The 14590-nt window shown below is 37.8% G+C and overlaps 1 protein-coding gene across 3 annotated transcripts in view; it reads left to right on the top strand.

The window, feature by feature from the left end:
* Positions 1-14590, top strand: part of LOC123319285 (protein scabrous) — a 71778-nt gene that overhangs the window by 31936 nt on the left and 25252 nt on the right. The window lies entirely within an intron of this gene.

Genomic DNA, 14590 nt, shown 5'->3' with positions numbered 1-14590 from the left:
TCGAGATAGTCTAATTTCGGAAGGTTGGGGAGGGTGGTTTTCGAAGCACAAATTATTACACCCTATAGACTATGTTCATAGTGTTCGGAATAACTCATTTGTATGAAAAAACCCCGAACAACGGGTATTTTTACATTCTATATAGTTCTATATGGTAGCGAAATTGAAAAAACCGTTGCTGGAAACCGTTGCTGCTTTCACACCGAGCTTCACACCCGTCAAAAATAAAAAAATAAAAAAACTCACTTCTTTCCTACGAATATGGAAGGATACTTCCCTTTGTATTCAGTACGAAAAATAAAATAATAACAAATCTAATTTTTCATTAACACTTTTCACGAGAGTTTTCATGATTCCTATGAGAGATTAATTGGAATTAAACCAGTAAAAGTTTAATTTTATCATGTGTGGGAATTGGAGCGAGTCGCATGTACCACCTTGATTTGCTGTTTCAATTCCGGTCCTCACTTGACTATCAAAATCCTATTAATGAATATCTCTCGGAAAATCTCGCATTGCATTGATATAATCAGGACTTCAACGCTTCTTTGTTTTTATAAGACTTTCATTATCAACTGATAACAGTATCGTAGCATTTACAACATTTTCAAAGGGAAGTATTAGTAAAAGCAAACTATTGATGTTTTTACTAAATATTGTTAGATTTTACACATATTCAATATAACCTTAAACCGGATACAACTGAAGGAAATTTGATGTCATTTTTAAAACAAAATTTCTCAGATGTCGTCTGTGAAAAGTTGGAATCACGATATCCAAAGCATTATTCTTCATTTAAAGTCTTGATTCCAAACTCGGAATATGAGAAGGCTCTCGATGGCTCTAACTGGCCAAACGGGGTGAGTGTTCATCATTTTTTCGACCGGAAAAAAATCCAACGACCGCGGGTGGACTGAAATCCTTGACAGGTGGCGCTTTGCAGGATGTGATATTTGGTATAATTCAGTTGAACGTTCAGTGCATTTCAAACAAACTAAATAACTTAGAACTATTGCTGGAAGAAAGGAAACCCGATATAGTGAGTGTCGCGGAACATTGGTGCAGCAGGGACAGTGTTGAGTCCATGGTGTTGCCGGGTTACACGCTAACTGATTATTTCTGCCGCTCCTTGCGGGAACATGGAGGATCAATGATTTATACAAAAAACAATCTTCAGGTGAAGAAGCTTAAACTGTGCGAGTTTTCCATTGAGATGCATGTAGAAATATGTTCCGTGGTAGTTACAATTCAAAATAAGAGGATCGGTGTTTTAAGTGTTTACAGACCTAGCTCTGGTGACATTGATATATTCTTTGAGGGGATTTTTGGCGCCCTTCAATCCTGTGTAACAAAAGTTGATTACATTTTTTTATGTGGTGATCTAAACATTGATTCTTTGGAGTCGGGCTGTACCAGGACTAAACTTTTACATGATTTGCTGGATTGCTTTGATCTCAAAAAAACGTCCCAAGTTCCAACTAGAGTTTATACTAATATAAATGGAGTCACTTCTATTTCTAAAGTGGACTATATTATATGTAGTTCAAGTCTTCATGACTATGTTGTTGATGTTTTTGAGCCTCATATTTGTGATCATAGAGGCATAATGCTTAAATTGAAGTTACAACATGTACCTGCTCTTAGAACAAACAAATCCATTAGAAACATCAGTCAGGCCAACCTCAACAAAATGGTTACCTGCTTGTCTAAAAGTAATTTTGAAGCATTATACTCCGTGAATGATGTAAATCTAAGCTTTGAAGTATTCACGAATGAAATATTGTATTATGTTGATGTGTGCTGCCCTGTAAAAACTATTCCGGTAGCAGTTGCTCGTAAGAATTGGTTGACTGCTGAAATAAAGCAGAGCAAACAAAATTTGAACAATATATATTGGATTCATGCAAATATTCGGTCTCCATCCACCTTGATGAAATACAAGTATGCAAAATCACAACACAACTCATTGATAAAAACCTCCAAATTGATGTATTATAGTTCGTTCATTGATAACTCTGATAATAAGGGCAAGGCTCTCTGGAAAATTGTTAATTCGTTTACATGTGCGAAAAAGCGATCTCATGACATACCCGCTATTAATGTAGAGGGTGTGCGGTATGATAGTCCTTCAGAACTTGTCGATGTGTTTGCCCGATATTTCACAGCTAAAGCTGAAAGTCAATTGAAATTACGTTATGGTTGTGACTTATCTGTTTCCTTCACATTGGCGCCAATTGCTGAGAGGACCTTTTTTTTCTATCCTGTCACAAAATTTGAGGTCTTGGATGCTATCAATAATTTGAAAAACAAAAAAAGCATTGGAATCCATTTCATTTCCACCAAAATCGTGAAAACAACAGCTCACGTGTTAAGTGAGCATTTCGCCCATCTTATAAACTTGTCGGTGTCCTTGGGAAAATTCCCCAATATATTAAAGGAATCCATTGTAATTCCGGTACCCAAATGTGGTAACTCGGAAGAAATCGCGAATTATCGTCCGATTTCAATTTTGAGTGTTCTATCCAAGATATTTGAAAAAATCGTATCCACTAAGATGTTGAATTTTCTGAACAAATACAATCTTCTCAATAACGCCCAGCACGGCTTCAGAAGTGGCCGTTCTACTCTTTCGGCTGCACTCAAGTTTGTTGAGTCAGTATATCATGGCATTGATCAGGGTTTACAGGTGGCTGGATTATTTTTCGATCTTTCCTGCGCATTCGATACACTTTCTTTCGATTTCATTTTGAGTAAATGCTACAGTTTAGGTTTCAGGGGAGTGTTTCTGGACTGGTTGCGTAGCTACCTTCACCAGAGGACTATGCGTGTAAAAGTTGACGAGAGTTATTCCGCTCGATTCCCAATAGATTGTGGTGTTCCCCAGGGCTCCGTGCTGGGACCACTACTTTTTCTATTATTTATTAATGATTTGCCTATTCACTTGAGATTATTTCTTTTGGTGTTATTTGCCGATGATACATCGGTTGTGGTCTCAGCGCGGAGTTACGAGGAACTTCGCAGTGCTTGCGAGGAAATTATTGGCCAATTCGTCAATTGGTGTCGGTCCAACAGAGTTGTTGTGAATGTCAATAAAACTGTTTACATTCATTTCGGTATTAGGAAAAACACAGTAGAGACTGTTGTACTAAATTACTCCAACTTCAATTTAAAATCTGCTGAAGAATGTAAATTTTTGGGAGTCTATATTGACAGGAATTTAACCTGGTCTACTCATATAAGTTTTCTCTGTAAAAAGCTCAATAACTCTTACTATGCCATCAATAGAGTGAAAGACATGCTACCTGTCAGCTCATTAATGCAGATCTACTATAGCCTAGTATATAGTCAACTCTCTTATAACATCTTACTCTGGGGAAACTGTGTAGAATTTAACAGAGCTTTCATAGCTCAAAAACGAATCATTCGTTTGATATTCAAATTAAGTTCTCGTACATCATGCAGACCAGTTTTCGTTGAAAATAATTTGCTTTCTCTACCATGTATATATATATTCAAATGTTTAATATATGCTAAAGAAAATTTTCTGAATTGGACCAAATTATGTGAAAACCACGAATATGGTACAAGGAACCAAGAAATTCTGCTTATACCTAAACATAGAACAAAAAAATTTGAGTATTCTCCCATGTACCAGAGTATAAGATTGTATAATTGTTTACCTAAAACTTTGAAGGCTCTCAAATTGCAACCATTCAAAAAGAAAATCAAGGATTTGTTAATTAATAAATGTTACTATTCTACTGTAGAATTTTTTAATGATTGTCCGTCACTTATCATTGATTGATGAATTTTTATTTTGACCTGTCCTATGCACTTTGTTGTCTGAAAGGATCAATAAACTATTATTATTATTATTATTATTATTATATACCTGTTGCTGAATTCAAGTATCTTATTGGATTCTTCGATGTGCTGTTCAGGTTTAGAGGAGGTTTGGAGGAGTTTCTCAACAGTCGAGCTTGAACTGAAAGTAAATTAATATTTGATTATCAATTGAACAGCAAATTTTTTGAATCACAGTTCTAATGTGTATTTATTGTTAGGCAAATAGAATGCGTTAGAAATCTTGAATAGGACTTACCTGGAGGATACAAGAGCGAATGCTCCATGACGAAGTAATGGATTCGTACCGGGATTAATATATTTTGTACCATTTCCTTTTTGTAAGAATGCTAATTGGAACCAAATTTTTCTCCCTGTTGGTGAGAAACCTGAGATAGGTATATAGATATATAGTTGAATACACTAATTTTATAGAAATAATTCTCAGCAAGCAGTCAAAGATATTCCACCCCATACCATAATCGATCCTCCCCCGAAACCAGTAGTATTCAGGAAATTGCACTGAGCATATCTTTCATGTGGACGTCTGTATACAAGGGAACGTCGATCACAATGGTAGAGGCAGAATCTAGATTCATCTGTGAAGAGAACTCTTTCCCAATCTTGCCAATGGATATGCTCTCTCGCAAAATCCAAACGCACCCTTCGATGGGCTGGGGTAAGAGCTGGGCCTCTTGCCGCGACACGAGGCCTTAAATCATATTCTCTGAGGCGATTTCTTATTGTCTGAGTGCTAATTTGCACCTCATGAGTTTGCTCAAGCTGAATTTGAAGGAGGCGAGTGATTGCAAACCGTTGTCTCAACGAAGAAACTCTCAAGTAACGTTCTTGAATGGCAGTTGTTACCAGTGGTCTACCCTGTCCTGGTCTTCGGACATTCATACCTGTCTCCCTGAATCGCTGCAACATTCTGTACACACTTGTATGGGAAACTCCAAACCTTTCTGCAATTCTTGTGTATGTCCACCCTTTTTCTCGCAAAACTACGGCTTGGGCACATTCCTCTTGGGTCAAATTGCGTGTTTCGCGTTGCATAGCGATCGAGTGTAAAAAATCAAACGAAAGAAAAACTATTGATCACTAGAATTGACCGAGAACAACTGATTTTGGAATGGAGCCAATACATTCAGAATCTGATAATATCATCTTTTTTTATTCCTGCTGGGAAAAAACATCTGCATTGAAGAAAGCCGTTGAAAATGTATGTCATATGCATGCATAATTCTAAATAATTATCATTGAGAACACCTTCAGTTGTAGAATAAATTTGAGATTTTCATAATGTGCGTTAATTTTTTGGCGCAGTGTATTTACGTTGAAATTGTAACGTTTCGTCATAGATTAATTGGAAAACTGAGTACTATGCTCTGTTATACAGGGTGTTCCAAATTAAGTCGGCACTATTACCATTGCCAACTCCGTTATTATTGATGCTACGAATTCGGTTGAATGGGCAAAGTACTCTACCCCTCGTTCGAATTACAGATTAGAGGATTTATAAGGTTTTTTTGTGATATAAAACTAATACTTTTATGAAATTTCGAATGCATATTCATCTATACACACTACGTTCATTAAATATTTTTAAAAGAAATCCAATATTTCAGTTTGTAGGGAGGTATTTAATGACAAATAAAAAGCTTTGTCTCGCAACCGAGCTTGAAACTTACGTAAAAGCACTAATCACTCGAAGTTTAGTGCGCAACAAGCTAGACGACGAAAAAAAACGAGGGCGGTGTGGGCTGTTCGGATTACAGAGGGGTTCGGACTAGAGGGGGTTCGGATTAAAGAGGTCCTGCTATAGTAGCAGGACAGTCGCGTTTTCAAAATATTTCATAAAATGATATTTTTCAATGCATTTCTAATCGTTTTTCAAATTAAGATAAGTTGCTCCACTCAAAATGCTATAACACGCAAAATACTAGTACGATAGCTATCAAATTTATTCACGTGTTTTTTAAAGGTTAGGTGTAACCAAAAATCATTTGCATTTATTACTTTAGTAGCGCCCTCTATGTGCCAGCCTACGAACTTTTCAGTACACCCGTAATATAAGGTATGATGACACACAAAGAGAGCATACCATAGAAAAATTAACATTACACCTTTGCAAGGTCTAGCGAAGCGGCCTGGATGAAAAGTAATAACAAAACAACCCCAAAGAATTCGAAAATCAGAGTTTTCACCCTCGCATCATGAAAACTCTAGGCGACGATTTCGCGTTGCTTTGTTCCTCTCGTACGAAAGAACCTTAAACGGAAAAACGTCGGATCAAATCCCAGGCATTCAATAAACGGTGGCCGCGGTAAAATACAGAATGGGATGGAAGCCTTGGAAGCATGAACAAAAATAAGAGAGCACGTCGAAGCAGCCTTTTTTCCTTACATTTGTCTCGTTTCTAATTAATTGCCATTGCTTTTTTTTTCGATTCTTCAAAACTGATCGCATAAAGAGTTATCCGTTGATAAAGTTCAAAGAGAAATTGATATTTGCTTGAAATTTTTCATATGTTGATGGTCTTTCATTATTCTGAACGAAAAATACGAAAACCAAAATATCACAACAACTGTTTGTGTTTTTTAGTTCTTCAGGCCGTTCCTCTTAACAACGGTTGAACTTAGATCTTAAGCCCGAAAATCATCTACTACCCTCTCAAGTTCAAATTGACGCTTCTTAAAACCGATGACATTTTGTGTCATTGTGTGTTTTTCTTGTCAAATGTGAATAATATTTTTTTTTTTTTTTTTTTTTTTGGTGTAGCAGGGGGAAAATCTGCAAACAGACGAACACACCCTCTGCTGAGGGGGAACAGTGTGGGGATTCTCACTCTCTGAGCTCGAGACCCACTAAAAACCCTTAACTGCTTCTTCATAGGTTCCGGGCATTTTGCCTATTAACCAGTTGACTCTTATGGTTTCTGGACTCTCACACGATCATAGTCGTGTTGATAGTTGTATGCTGCCTATAGCTTTTATAGGTTAAGCTCTTCTTTGGTTACATTTAAATCCTTAACTGATCTCTCGGTCTTCGGTGGTAGGTTCTTGACCTTCTAGCTTCTTCTGTTGGATCGTAGTCGACTAATCTTCGTAGTTCCTCATTTGGATGTTGTTTGGCTTTGTCGAATATCCTTTCCGCCTTTCTCTTCATAAATTCTGTAACTGGTTCCCATTCCAAGTCCTTGTAGATTTGTTTGTTCCTAACAAACCAGGGTACGTCCATCGCCATTCTAAGGAGTTTATTCTCAGTGGCCTGTATTCTCTTGATGTGGGTCTTGGCTGCGAAGCCCCATGCCGCCGATCCATATGTGAGTTGTGGTCGCGCAATAGTTTTAATCATCGTCAACTTGATGTTCTTATTCATATGACTTCTTCTGCCTATGAGTGGATAAAGTTTACTCATTGCGGCTTTTGTTTTATCAACAGCACATTTGATGTGGTTTTTCCATGTAAGTCCTCTGTCAAGCGTCACTCCTAGGTATGTTGCTTCATTTTTCCATTCAACCTCTTGTCCATCAACTTCAAGGTTTTCTTCCATCCTCAATCTTCTCTTTTGCAGTAATATTGCTTGAGTCTTTCTTCCATTGATTTGTATTTTCCATTTGATGCACCATTTGAGTAATTCATCTATGGCTTCCTGCAGTCTCCGGTGTATGATCTCTGGGCGTCGATGTCTGAACGCTATTCCTGTGTCATCTGCGTACAAGGTGAGCATATTCCTAGCATTCTTCGGGATATCATAAACGTATATTACGTAAAGCAGAGGTCCAAGTACCGATCCTTGAGGCACTCCCGCTTCCAATTGTCTGGTTTGAGAGGTTGCTCCATCTATCTTCACATAAAAGTTTCTATTCCTCAGATAATTCCTTATAATCTTGCATAGCTTGGTCGAATATCCTGCTCTTTTCATCTTGTAGATTAGGCCTTCGTGCCATACTCTATCAAAAGCTCTCTCGATATCCATCAGAACTAATCCTGTGGCCTGTTTGGTCTGCATTCCTTCGGTGACGTATTCTATGAGCCGTAGTAATTGGAGTTCAGTCGAGTGTTCTCGTCGAAATCCAAATTGTTCGGGTGGGATTATCTTCAACATTTCTGTTTCCTCATTCAGCCTTTTGGCGATAACCCTCTCGACGACTTTTCCTAGTGCTGATAGTAGGCTGATTGGTCTATAATTTTGAGGAAATTTCCGTTCCTTTCCAGGCTTGTTGAAAACTATCATTTCTGCAGTTTTCCATCTCTTTGGGTAGTATTCGGTCCTCATCACTCCGTTTGTTATATTCGTCAAGGCTGCTATTCCTTTTCTAGGCAATTTCTTCAACATATAATTCGTTATCCTATCTTCTCCCGGTGCTTTCCGGTTTTTCAGTTTTATTATGATCTCTTTGATTTCTGTTGGTGAAGCCGGTTTTGGAATGATTTCGGTTTCCGGTGGTTCCATCATCAGTTCTTCGTTTGCCTCCACTTCTTCTTCTAGATCTTCATTGTCATCATCATTTCTGTAATTTATTCTGGCTTCTCTCTCAATTGTGTCGGCAAGTGCTTCGGCTTTTTCAAGTCTCGTATATACCATTCCGTTTGCTCCATGCAGTGGAGGTATAACTGTCTGTTCTCGTCGTAAGCGTTTTTGCATTTTCCAAGCCGAGTGATCTATTGTATTCAGTTCCCTTAATCTCTGGTGCCATCTGTTATTACGCAGTTCTGTTAAAGCATTTTTCAATATCTGACTATGCTTATTCAGTTTCTTCTTGTCTTCTTCTCTTTTTGTTGTTCTGTAGATTTTCCTGAGTCTTCTGTTCTTTTTTATAAGTTCCTTTATATCCCTTGGCGTATCTCCATGTGAATGTTTCGGAATTGGTTTCCTTATTCTCTTGGTGCTTTCTTCATAGGCTTCTTTTATATGATTTTCCAATTTTTCAACTGCTTCATCTAATTCATCCTGGGTGTTTATTTGGGGAATTTCCCTGATTTTCTCCTGAAGTAAATTCTTATATTTCTCCCAGTCTGTGCGTTCCTTGGTTTGTGTCTCTTCTTCGTTTCTTGGGCCATGTCCCACTATGAATTCTATGGGATTGTGGTCTGAAGTTCCGTCTTCTATTGTATCAATGCTGATTTCTTCAGTGATGTCTTTCATTACGACAATGTCCAGTACATCGGGTAGTCCATTTACTCTTGGTATGTAGGTCGGTATATCAGGTCCTATCACAACTGCATTAAGTTTTTCAGCATAAATCTTCAGTCTTCTCCCGTTTGTATTTTCCACCCTACTGTTCCATTCCTGCGATTTGCAGTTAAGATCACCAATTATGATTTTCGGGTGTCTTCCTTCTAGTAGCATTTTTAGATCCTCTTCCAGCATGTCCTTATCCGGTGATTTATAAGTTGAAATAATCTTCACTTGCCCTCGATTAGTATTCACAATAATCGATATTGCTTCTACTTCTTGTCCATTGAATATTTGGTCGAAATGGTGATCCATATTCCTTCTAGCCAGTATAGCAACGCCACCTGTGCTGTTAGGTCTATCATTTCTGTAAATATCGTAATTGGGAAATGCTATCCGAACGTTGGGGTTAAGTCTCGTTTCTTGAAGAGCTATGACATCCGGTCTCTTCTCTTCAATCAGTTCTTCGAATTCTGATCTGCGGGCTCTCAATCCTTCGACGTTCCAAGAGACGATTATGAGATTGTTCTTTATCGTCGTGTCAGCCATTAAATATTCTTAATAATTTGCTGCATCTTCTTCTCAATCTCTTTCTCCAGATTCTGCATCATCGTGCTGAGGAGGTTTTTCGTGAACTTATCCAGTTCCTCAGTGATTCCAGAAATTCCTTTTCTGGTTTCGGCTTTTTTGACGGTTTTTGCCTTTTCCGTCTTTTTCTCTGGTTTCTTCGTCTCTTTGACTGCTTCGGGTGCAGTTTCCTGGGGTTTCTTCACTTCCGAAGAGTTTGGGGATGGCGTCGGTGTATTTTGTGTTGGCCTCGAGCTGGTCTGGTTCGATCTTGGCGATCTCTTGGTCTTTTTAGTGACCAATTTCCATTCGCTACATCCCTTGTAGCTGGCTGGATGTCCTTGCTCTCCACAGAGAACACAAGAGGCATTTCGCTCCTCGTTCTCCCTGGTGAGCGTACACTCCGTGAATAATATGATCATCAAACTTGATATTTATTACATCTATGGTGATCAGAAAACTTTCATGACCATTACTGAGAAATGGGCGTTGCCGGATTGTAAAAATGACGTAGAATGTTCACAAGAGCACTTCTGAAATCAGAATTTTCGTAATCGGATACAGACAAAATGCAATATGTTAAAATTCGAAAAAAATATATTTTGAGATATTTGAGTTATAAGGATTTTTATGACATATATTTTGAAATTTAGGAAAATACCCCATTAGGAACCGTTGCCTTGCCAATATTATTATGAACGATATTCTCTAACTTCTGGAAATTCTGGATTCTACTATTTCGTTTCATTTACAAAACAGGGACAGAAGATCATTATGTTTCAGAATCAACGTTAATTACTATTTCCTGTTCTTTGAACACCTATTATTCATTTCATTTCGCACAGTAGGCCAAAATTTGAGGGACTCCGAATACATACTCAGTTTCCGCACAACTCACAGAAAAACTTTCTTCCGAATAGGATAGGTGTAATTCTTTTAATTTTCGAAAATGTCAAATATCTCCAAAACCGAGAAACTCTTTTACTGGACATAAAACATATTTTTCTGATTCGCCCTAACGTCTTCTACCCGTAGATATCATATTATACTTTCATTACGCTACACCCTGTATATACGAGTATGCTTTTGAACGTAAACAAAACAACATTGCATACCTATATGTATGAGTTTTAAAAGAGGTTATTGTAACGGTGTACCATACAATTAGGCGAATGATACAAAAGAGCTTAGGGAAAAACCTCAGTTAAAAAGCCGTCTCTCCCCGTGAGTAGTGTAGTGATGACAAATTTGTTTACAGAATAAGCTTTTAATACTGAAGGGCTTCTTTCCATTGACATACAAATTTTTTTATCCTATCCAAATCTCGAAACTATGTCTGAAACAAAAACCAAAGCAGAAAACGTGAAAGAAAAAGTACAGCCTTCATCAAACTGATTCGAAGACTGATAACTAAGGAAAAAATAGTAGTAAAATTAAAATAGTAGTGTTTGCAGCCTTTACGCCCTGAGAATTTTATCCACAGAAAATATAAGGTCATCAAGTATGAAATGTCCTATTTGAGAATGAATGTTTGATTTTATATATCTTGGGCAAGAAATAATATAATTAATCAAAATATTCACTATTCACCGAAACTATCAATACAACGTTGCCATTTTAAGGATAGCTTATTAATACCTCTTGCGAAAATATCTGGAGAGCAGCTGGTGATGAAATCGCGAAAGGCATTTTTCACCTCACCTTTATAATTGAATTTTTTTTCTTGTAAAAAATGTTACCAGTAATACTTACATTTCCATTTTCCTTAGTAAAGTAAAAAACTCAATTTCGGAAAATCCATTTTATTTGATCCACGGTTCTTCACTATGCAAAAGTGAATATTTCGAGTTTTTCACCAAGAAATTCGACAAAAAAAATTAATAATCAGCAACTAGAACGAGCTAGATGAACAAACGGCGGTACGAGAATTTAAACATTCAAAACCTCTTTGATCGAAATGGCCATTTGAAATCTTACAGAGTTTCATATGTTTCTGCAAATGGCCCTCGAATTAATATTTTAACCAGTTTTAGGGTCTTAAGAACACATTTGAAACACAGATGGCACTCACATCATTTTATTCGCTACGTTTCCCATCCATATTTTATAATCTTTGCTCGGTATTCGACCAAGAGTACTAACCTTTATTTTTTGACGAACGCTCTAAGGTTTTCTAATCATGTGGTTCCACAGACAACTGAATGAGATGAGAAAATTGACAAATATATCAAAAGTTAGAATTCCGTTACCTTATAAGTCATTGTCATAGTTAAGTTATAGTCATAGTTTGGTAAGGGAGTTACTTTTCACTGCGGCCTTAATGTCTATTGTGCCCCCATCAGAGCTGTTTTCACAACAGCGCCATCTACTGCTCACCCTCCAGTTCCAGACTGCCAATGAACAATAAACTCCAGTATCTGAGAGGGTTTCAAGGAAGCCTATTCCTCATCATCATCATCACAAGGATTCTATGTATCGAATCATAATTGAAAAGTAATGTGATATATAGATAATCTTTTCTGTTTATTAATTGAATCCATCTCGAAATTGTATATTCACTGAGCTACGTCGGGGCTACTTCCGGAAAATAAAATCTCCCGCAATGTGCCATTACTGCTCGGAACAAGCTAACAATGATTCAATTTGAGTTCATGTTACCGGTTTACGGTGGATCGATTAGCTGTTTGTATTGGAACCAGTATGAATACTCGATTCCCGATATGAATCCAATATCTCCTAGGGGAGAACTGATTTATTGCCACTCCAATTTGGCAAATGGACCTTCGATCAGTGGACCATTTAATTATTAACAGATCGCAGGAAACAAAACTCTTCGTCTGTCAGTCACAACAATAATAATAGCATCATCGCCTTGACTCATTCGCCATCTATATTATTTGGGAATCATCTTTATTAAGTGAACCAGAGTGATATTGAGCAACTTTGAGTGAAGTGCTTTGTGTCTTCTCGATCAGCTAGATACCACGAAGCTTGTACGGAAGGAAGCTTAGTTTCCCTTCCCTTAGAAATCCCCTTTCTCCTACCAGACTAGTGGCTATTTGCCTAGGTTCTTAAGCCCGTTGGGGTAAGTGACTGCATTTTCACCTGTTCAGTTGCTCAATATCTACAATAATTATCGTCTGAAATTGGTCGCAAAGTGATAGTATATGAGAAACAGGAAGGGTCCAAGGTGACTGCCCTGAGGTACACCAGACTCGATCACATGACGAGGAGAAGGAAACTCGAACTCTAACCCTTTGAAAACGACGACCTAAGTAAGATATGAACCAATTAAGTAATCTGCCTGATATACCAAATGCTGATAGCCTTTTCATCAAAACCAATGGTTTATCTTGTCAAACGACTTAGAAAAATTTGTATTTATGACATTAACCTGCTCCTGCTCCTCACAGAGTACATTACCGAGGGATTCCAAAATAAACAAGCTACAGGTCTTGTTTTACTAGACGTCGCATTCGACAGAGTATGGCATGAACGATTAATATATAAGATGAGATGTGCTGGATATTCGATCAAAATATGCAAGTTGATCCAGAATTATCTCAAAAATAGAAGATTTTACGTGAAGATGGAAGGAGAATGCTCCACAACAAGAGATATAGAGGCTGGAGTACCCCAAGGGTCAGTGCTTGGGCAACTTCTGTACAATATATACATTCACGATATTCCGAAGAATCCAAGAACCATGCTAACGTTATATGCTGACGACACAGGCATAGCAACTCGACACCGCAACCCAGAAGTAATAGAACGAGTTCTACAAGAAACGATTGACGAAACAAATGACTGGTGCATAAAGTGGAAAATCAAGCTCAATGGACAAAAGAGCCAAGCAATAATACTACAGAAGAGAAGGCTGCGACCCACAACGAATCTAGCAGTTGACGACGAAGAAATCGACTAGAAAAATGAAGCCAAATATTTAGGAATAACGTTTGACAAAGGACTTACTTGGAAAAGTCATATCAAACAAGCAATCGACAAAACGAAAGCAGCGATGAATAGACTCTATCCTCTGATAGGAAGAAGAAGCCACATGTCGAACGAGACAAAATTGAAGATAATCAAAGCCGTTGCTAGGCCTCAACTGACTTATGGATCAGTTGCCTGGGGTTTAGCGGCAAAGAGCCATATCAAAAGAATTCAGGCCACTGAAAACAAGCTGCTACGATGTGCAATAGATGCACTTTGGTTTGTCAGGAATAGACAGATTTATAGGGACCTAAAATGGGAAACCATAATGGAATTCATGAACAGAAAAGCAGAGAAATTATTCGAAACAGCGGAAAACCATCCGAATCAAGAACTCAGGAGACTTGTGGACTACGACCCAGAGAAAGACAAAAGGAGAATGCGAACTTACCGAAGGAGGCCAAGAGATAAATTAAAAAGAGATTAAAATAACAGAAACTTATTGAAAAATCCAATAAAGTGTTATCCAATAGAGGATGAACACATAAATCCGAGCCCGATAGTGTGCGAGAAGAAAGCCGGAATACTCTACAACAAGAGATATAGAGGCTGGAGTACCCCAAGGGTCAGTTCTTGCGCCACTACTCTACAACATATACATTCACGATATGCCGAAGAACCCAAGAACCATGCGAACATTATATGCATAGCAGCTCGATGCCGCAACCCAGAAGTCATAAAACGAATTTTGTTTACGAAACAAATGACTGGTGCATAAAGTAGAAAATCAATCTTTATGAGCAAGAGCTATAAATAGGAAAGCAGATAAATTATTCCAAAAAGCAAAAAATCATCCGAATCAAGAACTCAAGAACTCAGCAGATTTAAATAAGAACAGAAACTCATTGACACAATCCAATGAAATGATATCCAATAGAGCATAAACAAAAATCCCAGCACCATGGTGTGCAAGAAGAAAACCGATTGAAAGATAAACAGTTTGAATACAAATGCCCGGTACCAATCACGAAGCAGTTTAGGGTTTTTAGTGGGTCTCGAGTTCAGG

Source organism: Coccinella septempunctata, chromosome 1 (genome assembly GCF_907165205.1).
Source record: "Coccinella septempunctata chromosome 1, icCocSept1.1, whole genome shotgun sequence".
Classification (NCBI taxonomy): Eukaryota; Metazoa; Arthropoda; class Insecta; order Coleoptera; family Coccinellidae; genus Coccinella; species Coccinella septempunctata.
This window is presented reverse-complemented; position numbering and strand designations above follow the sequence as displayed.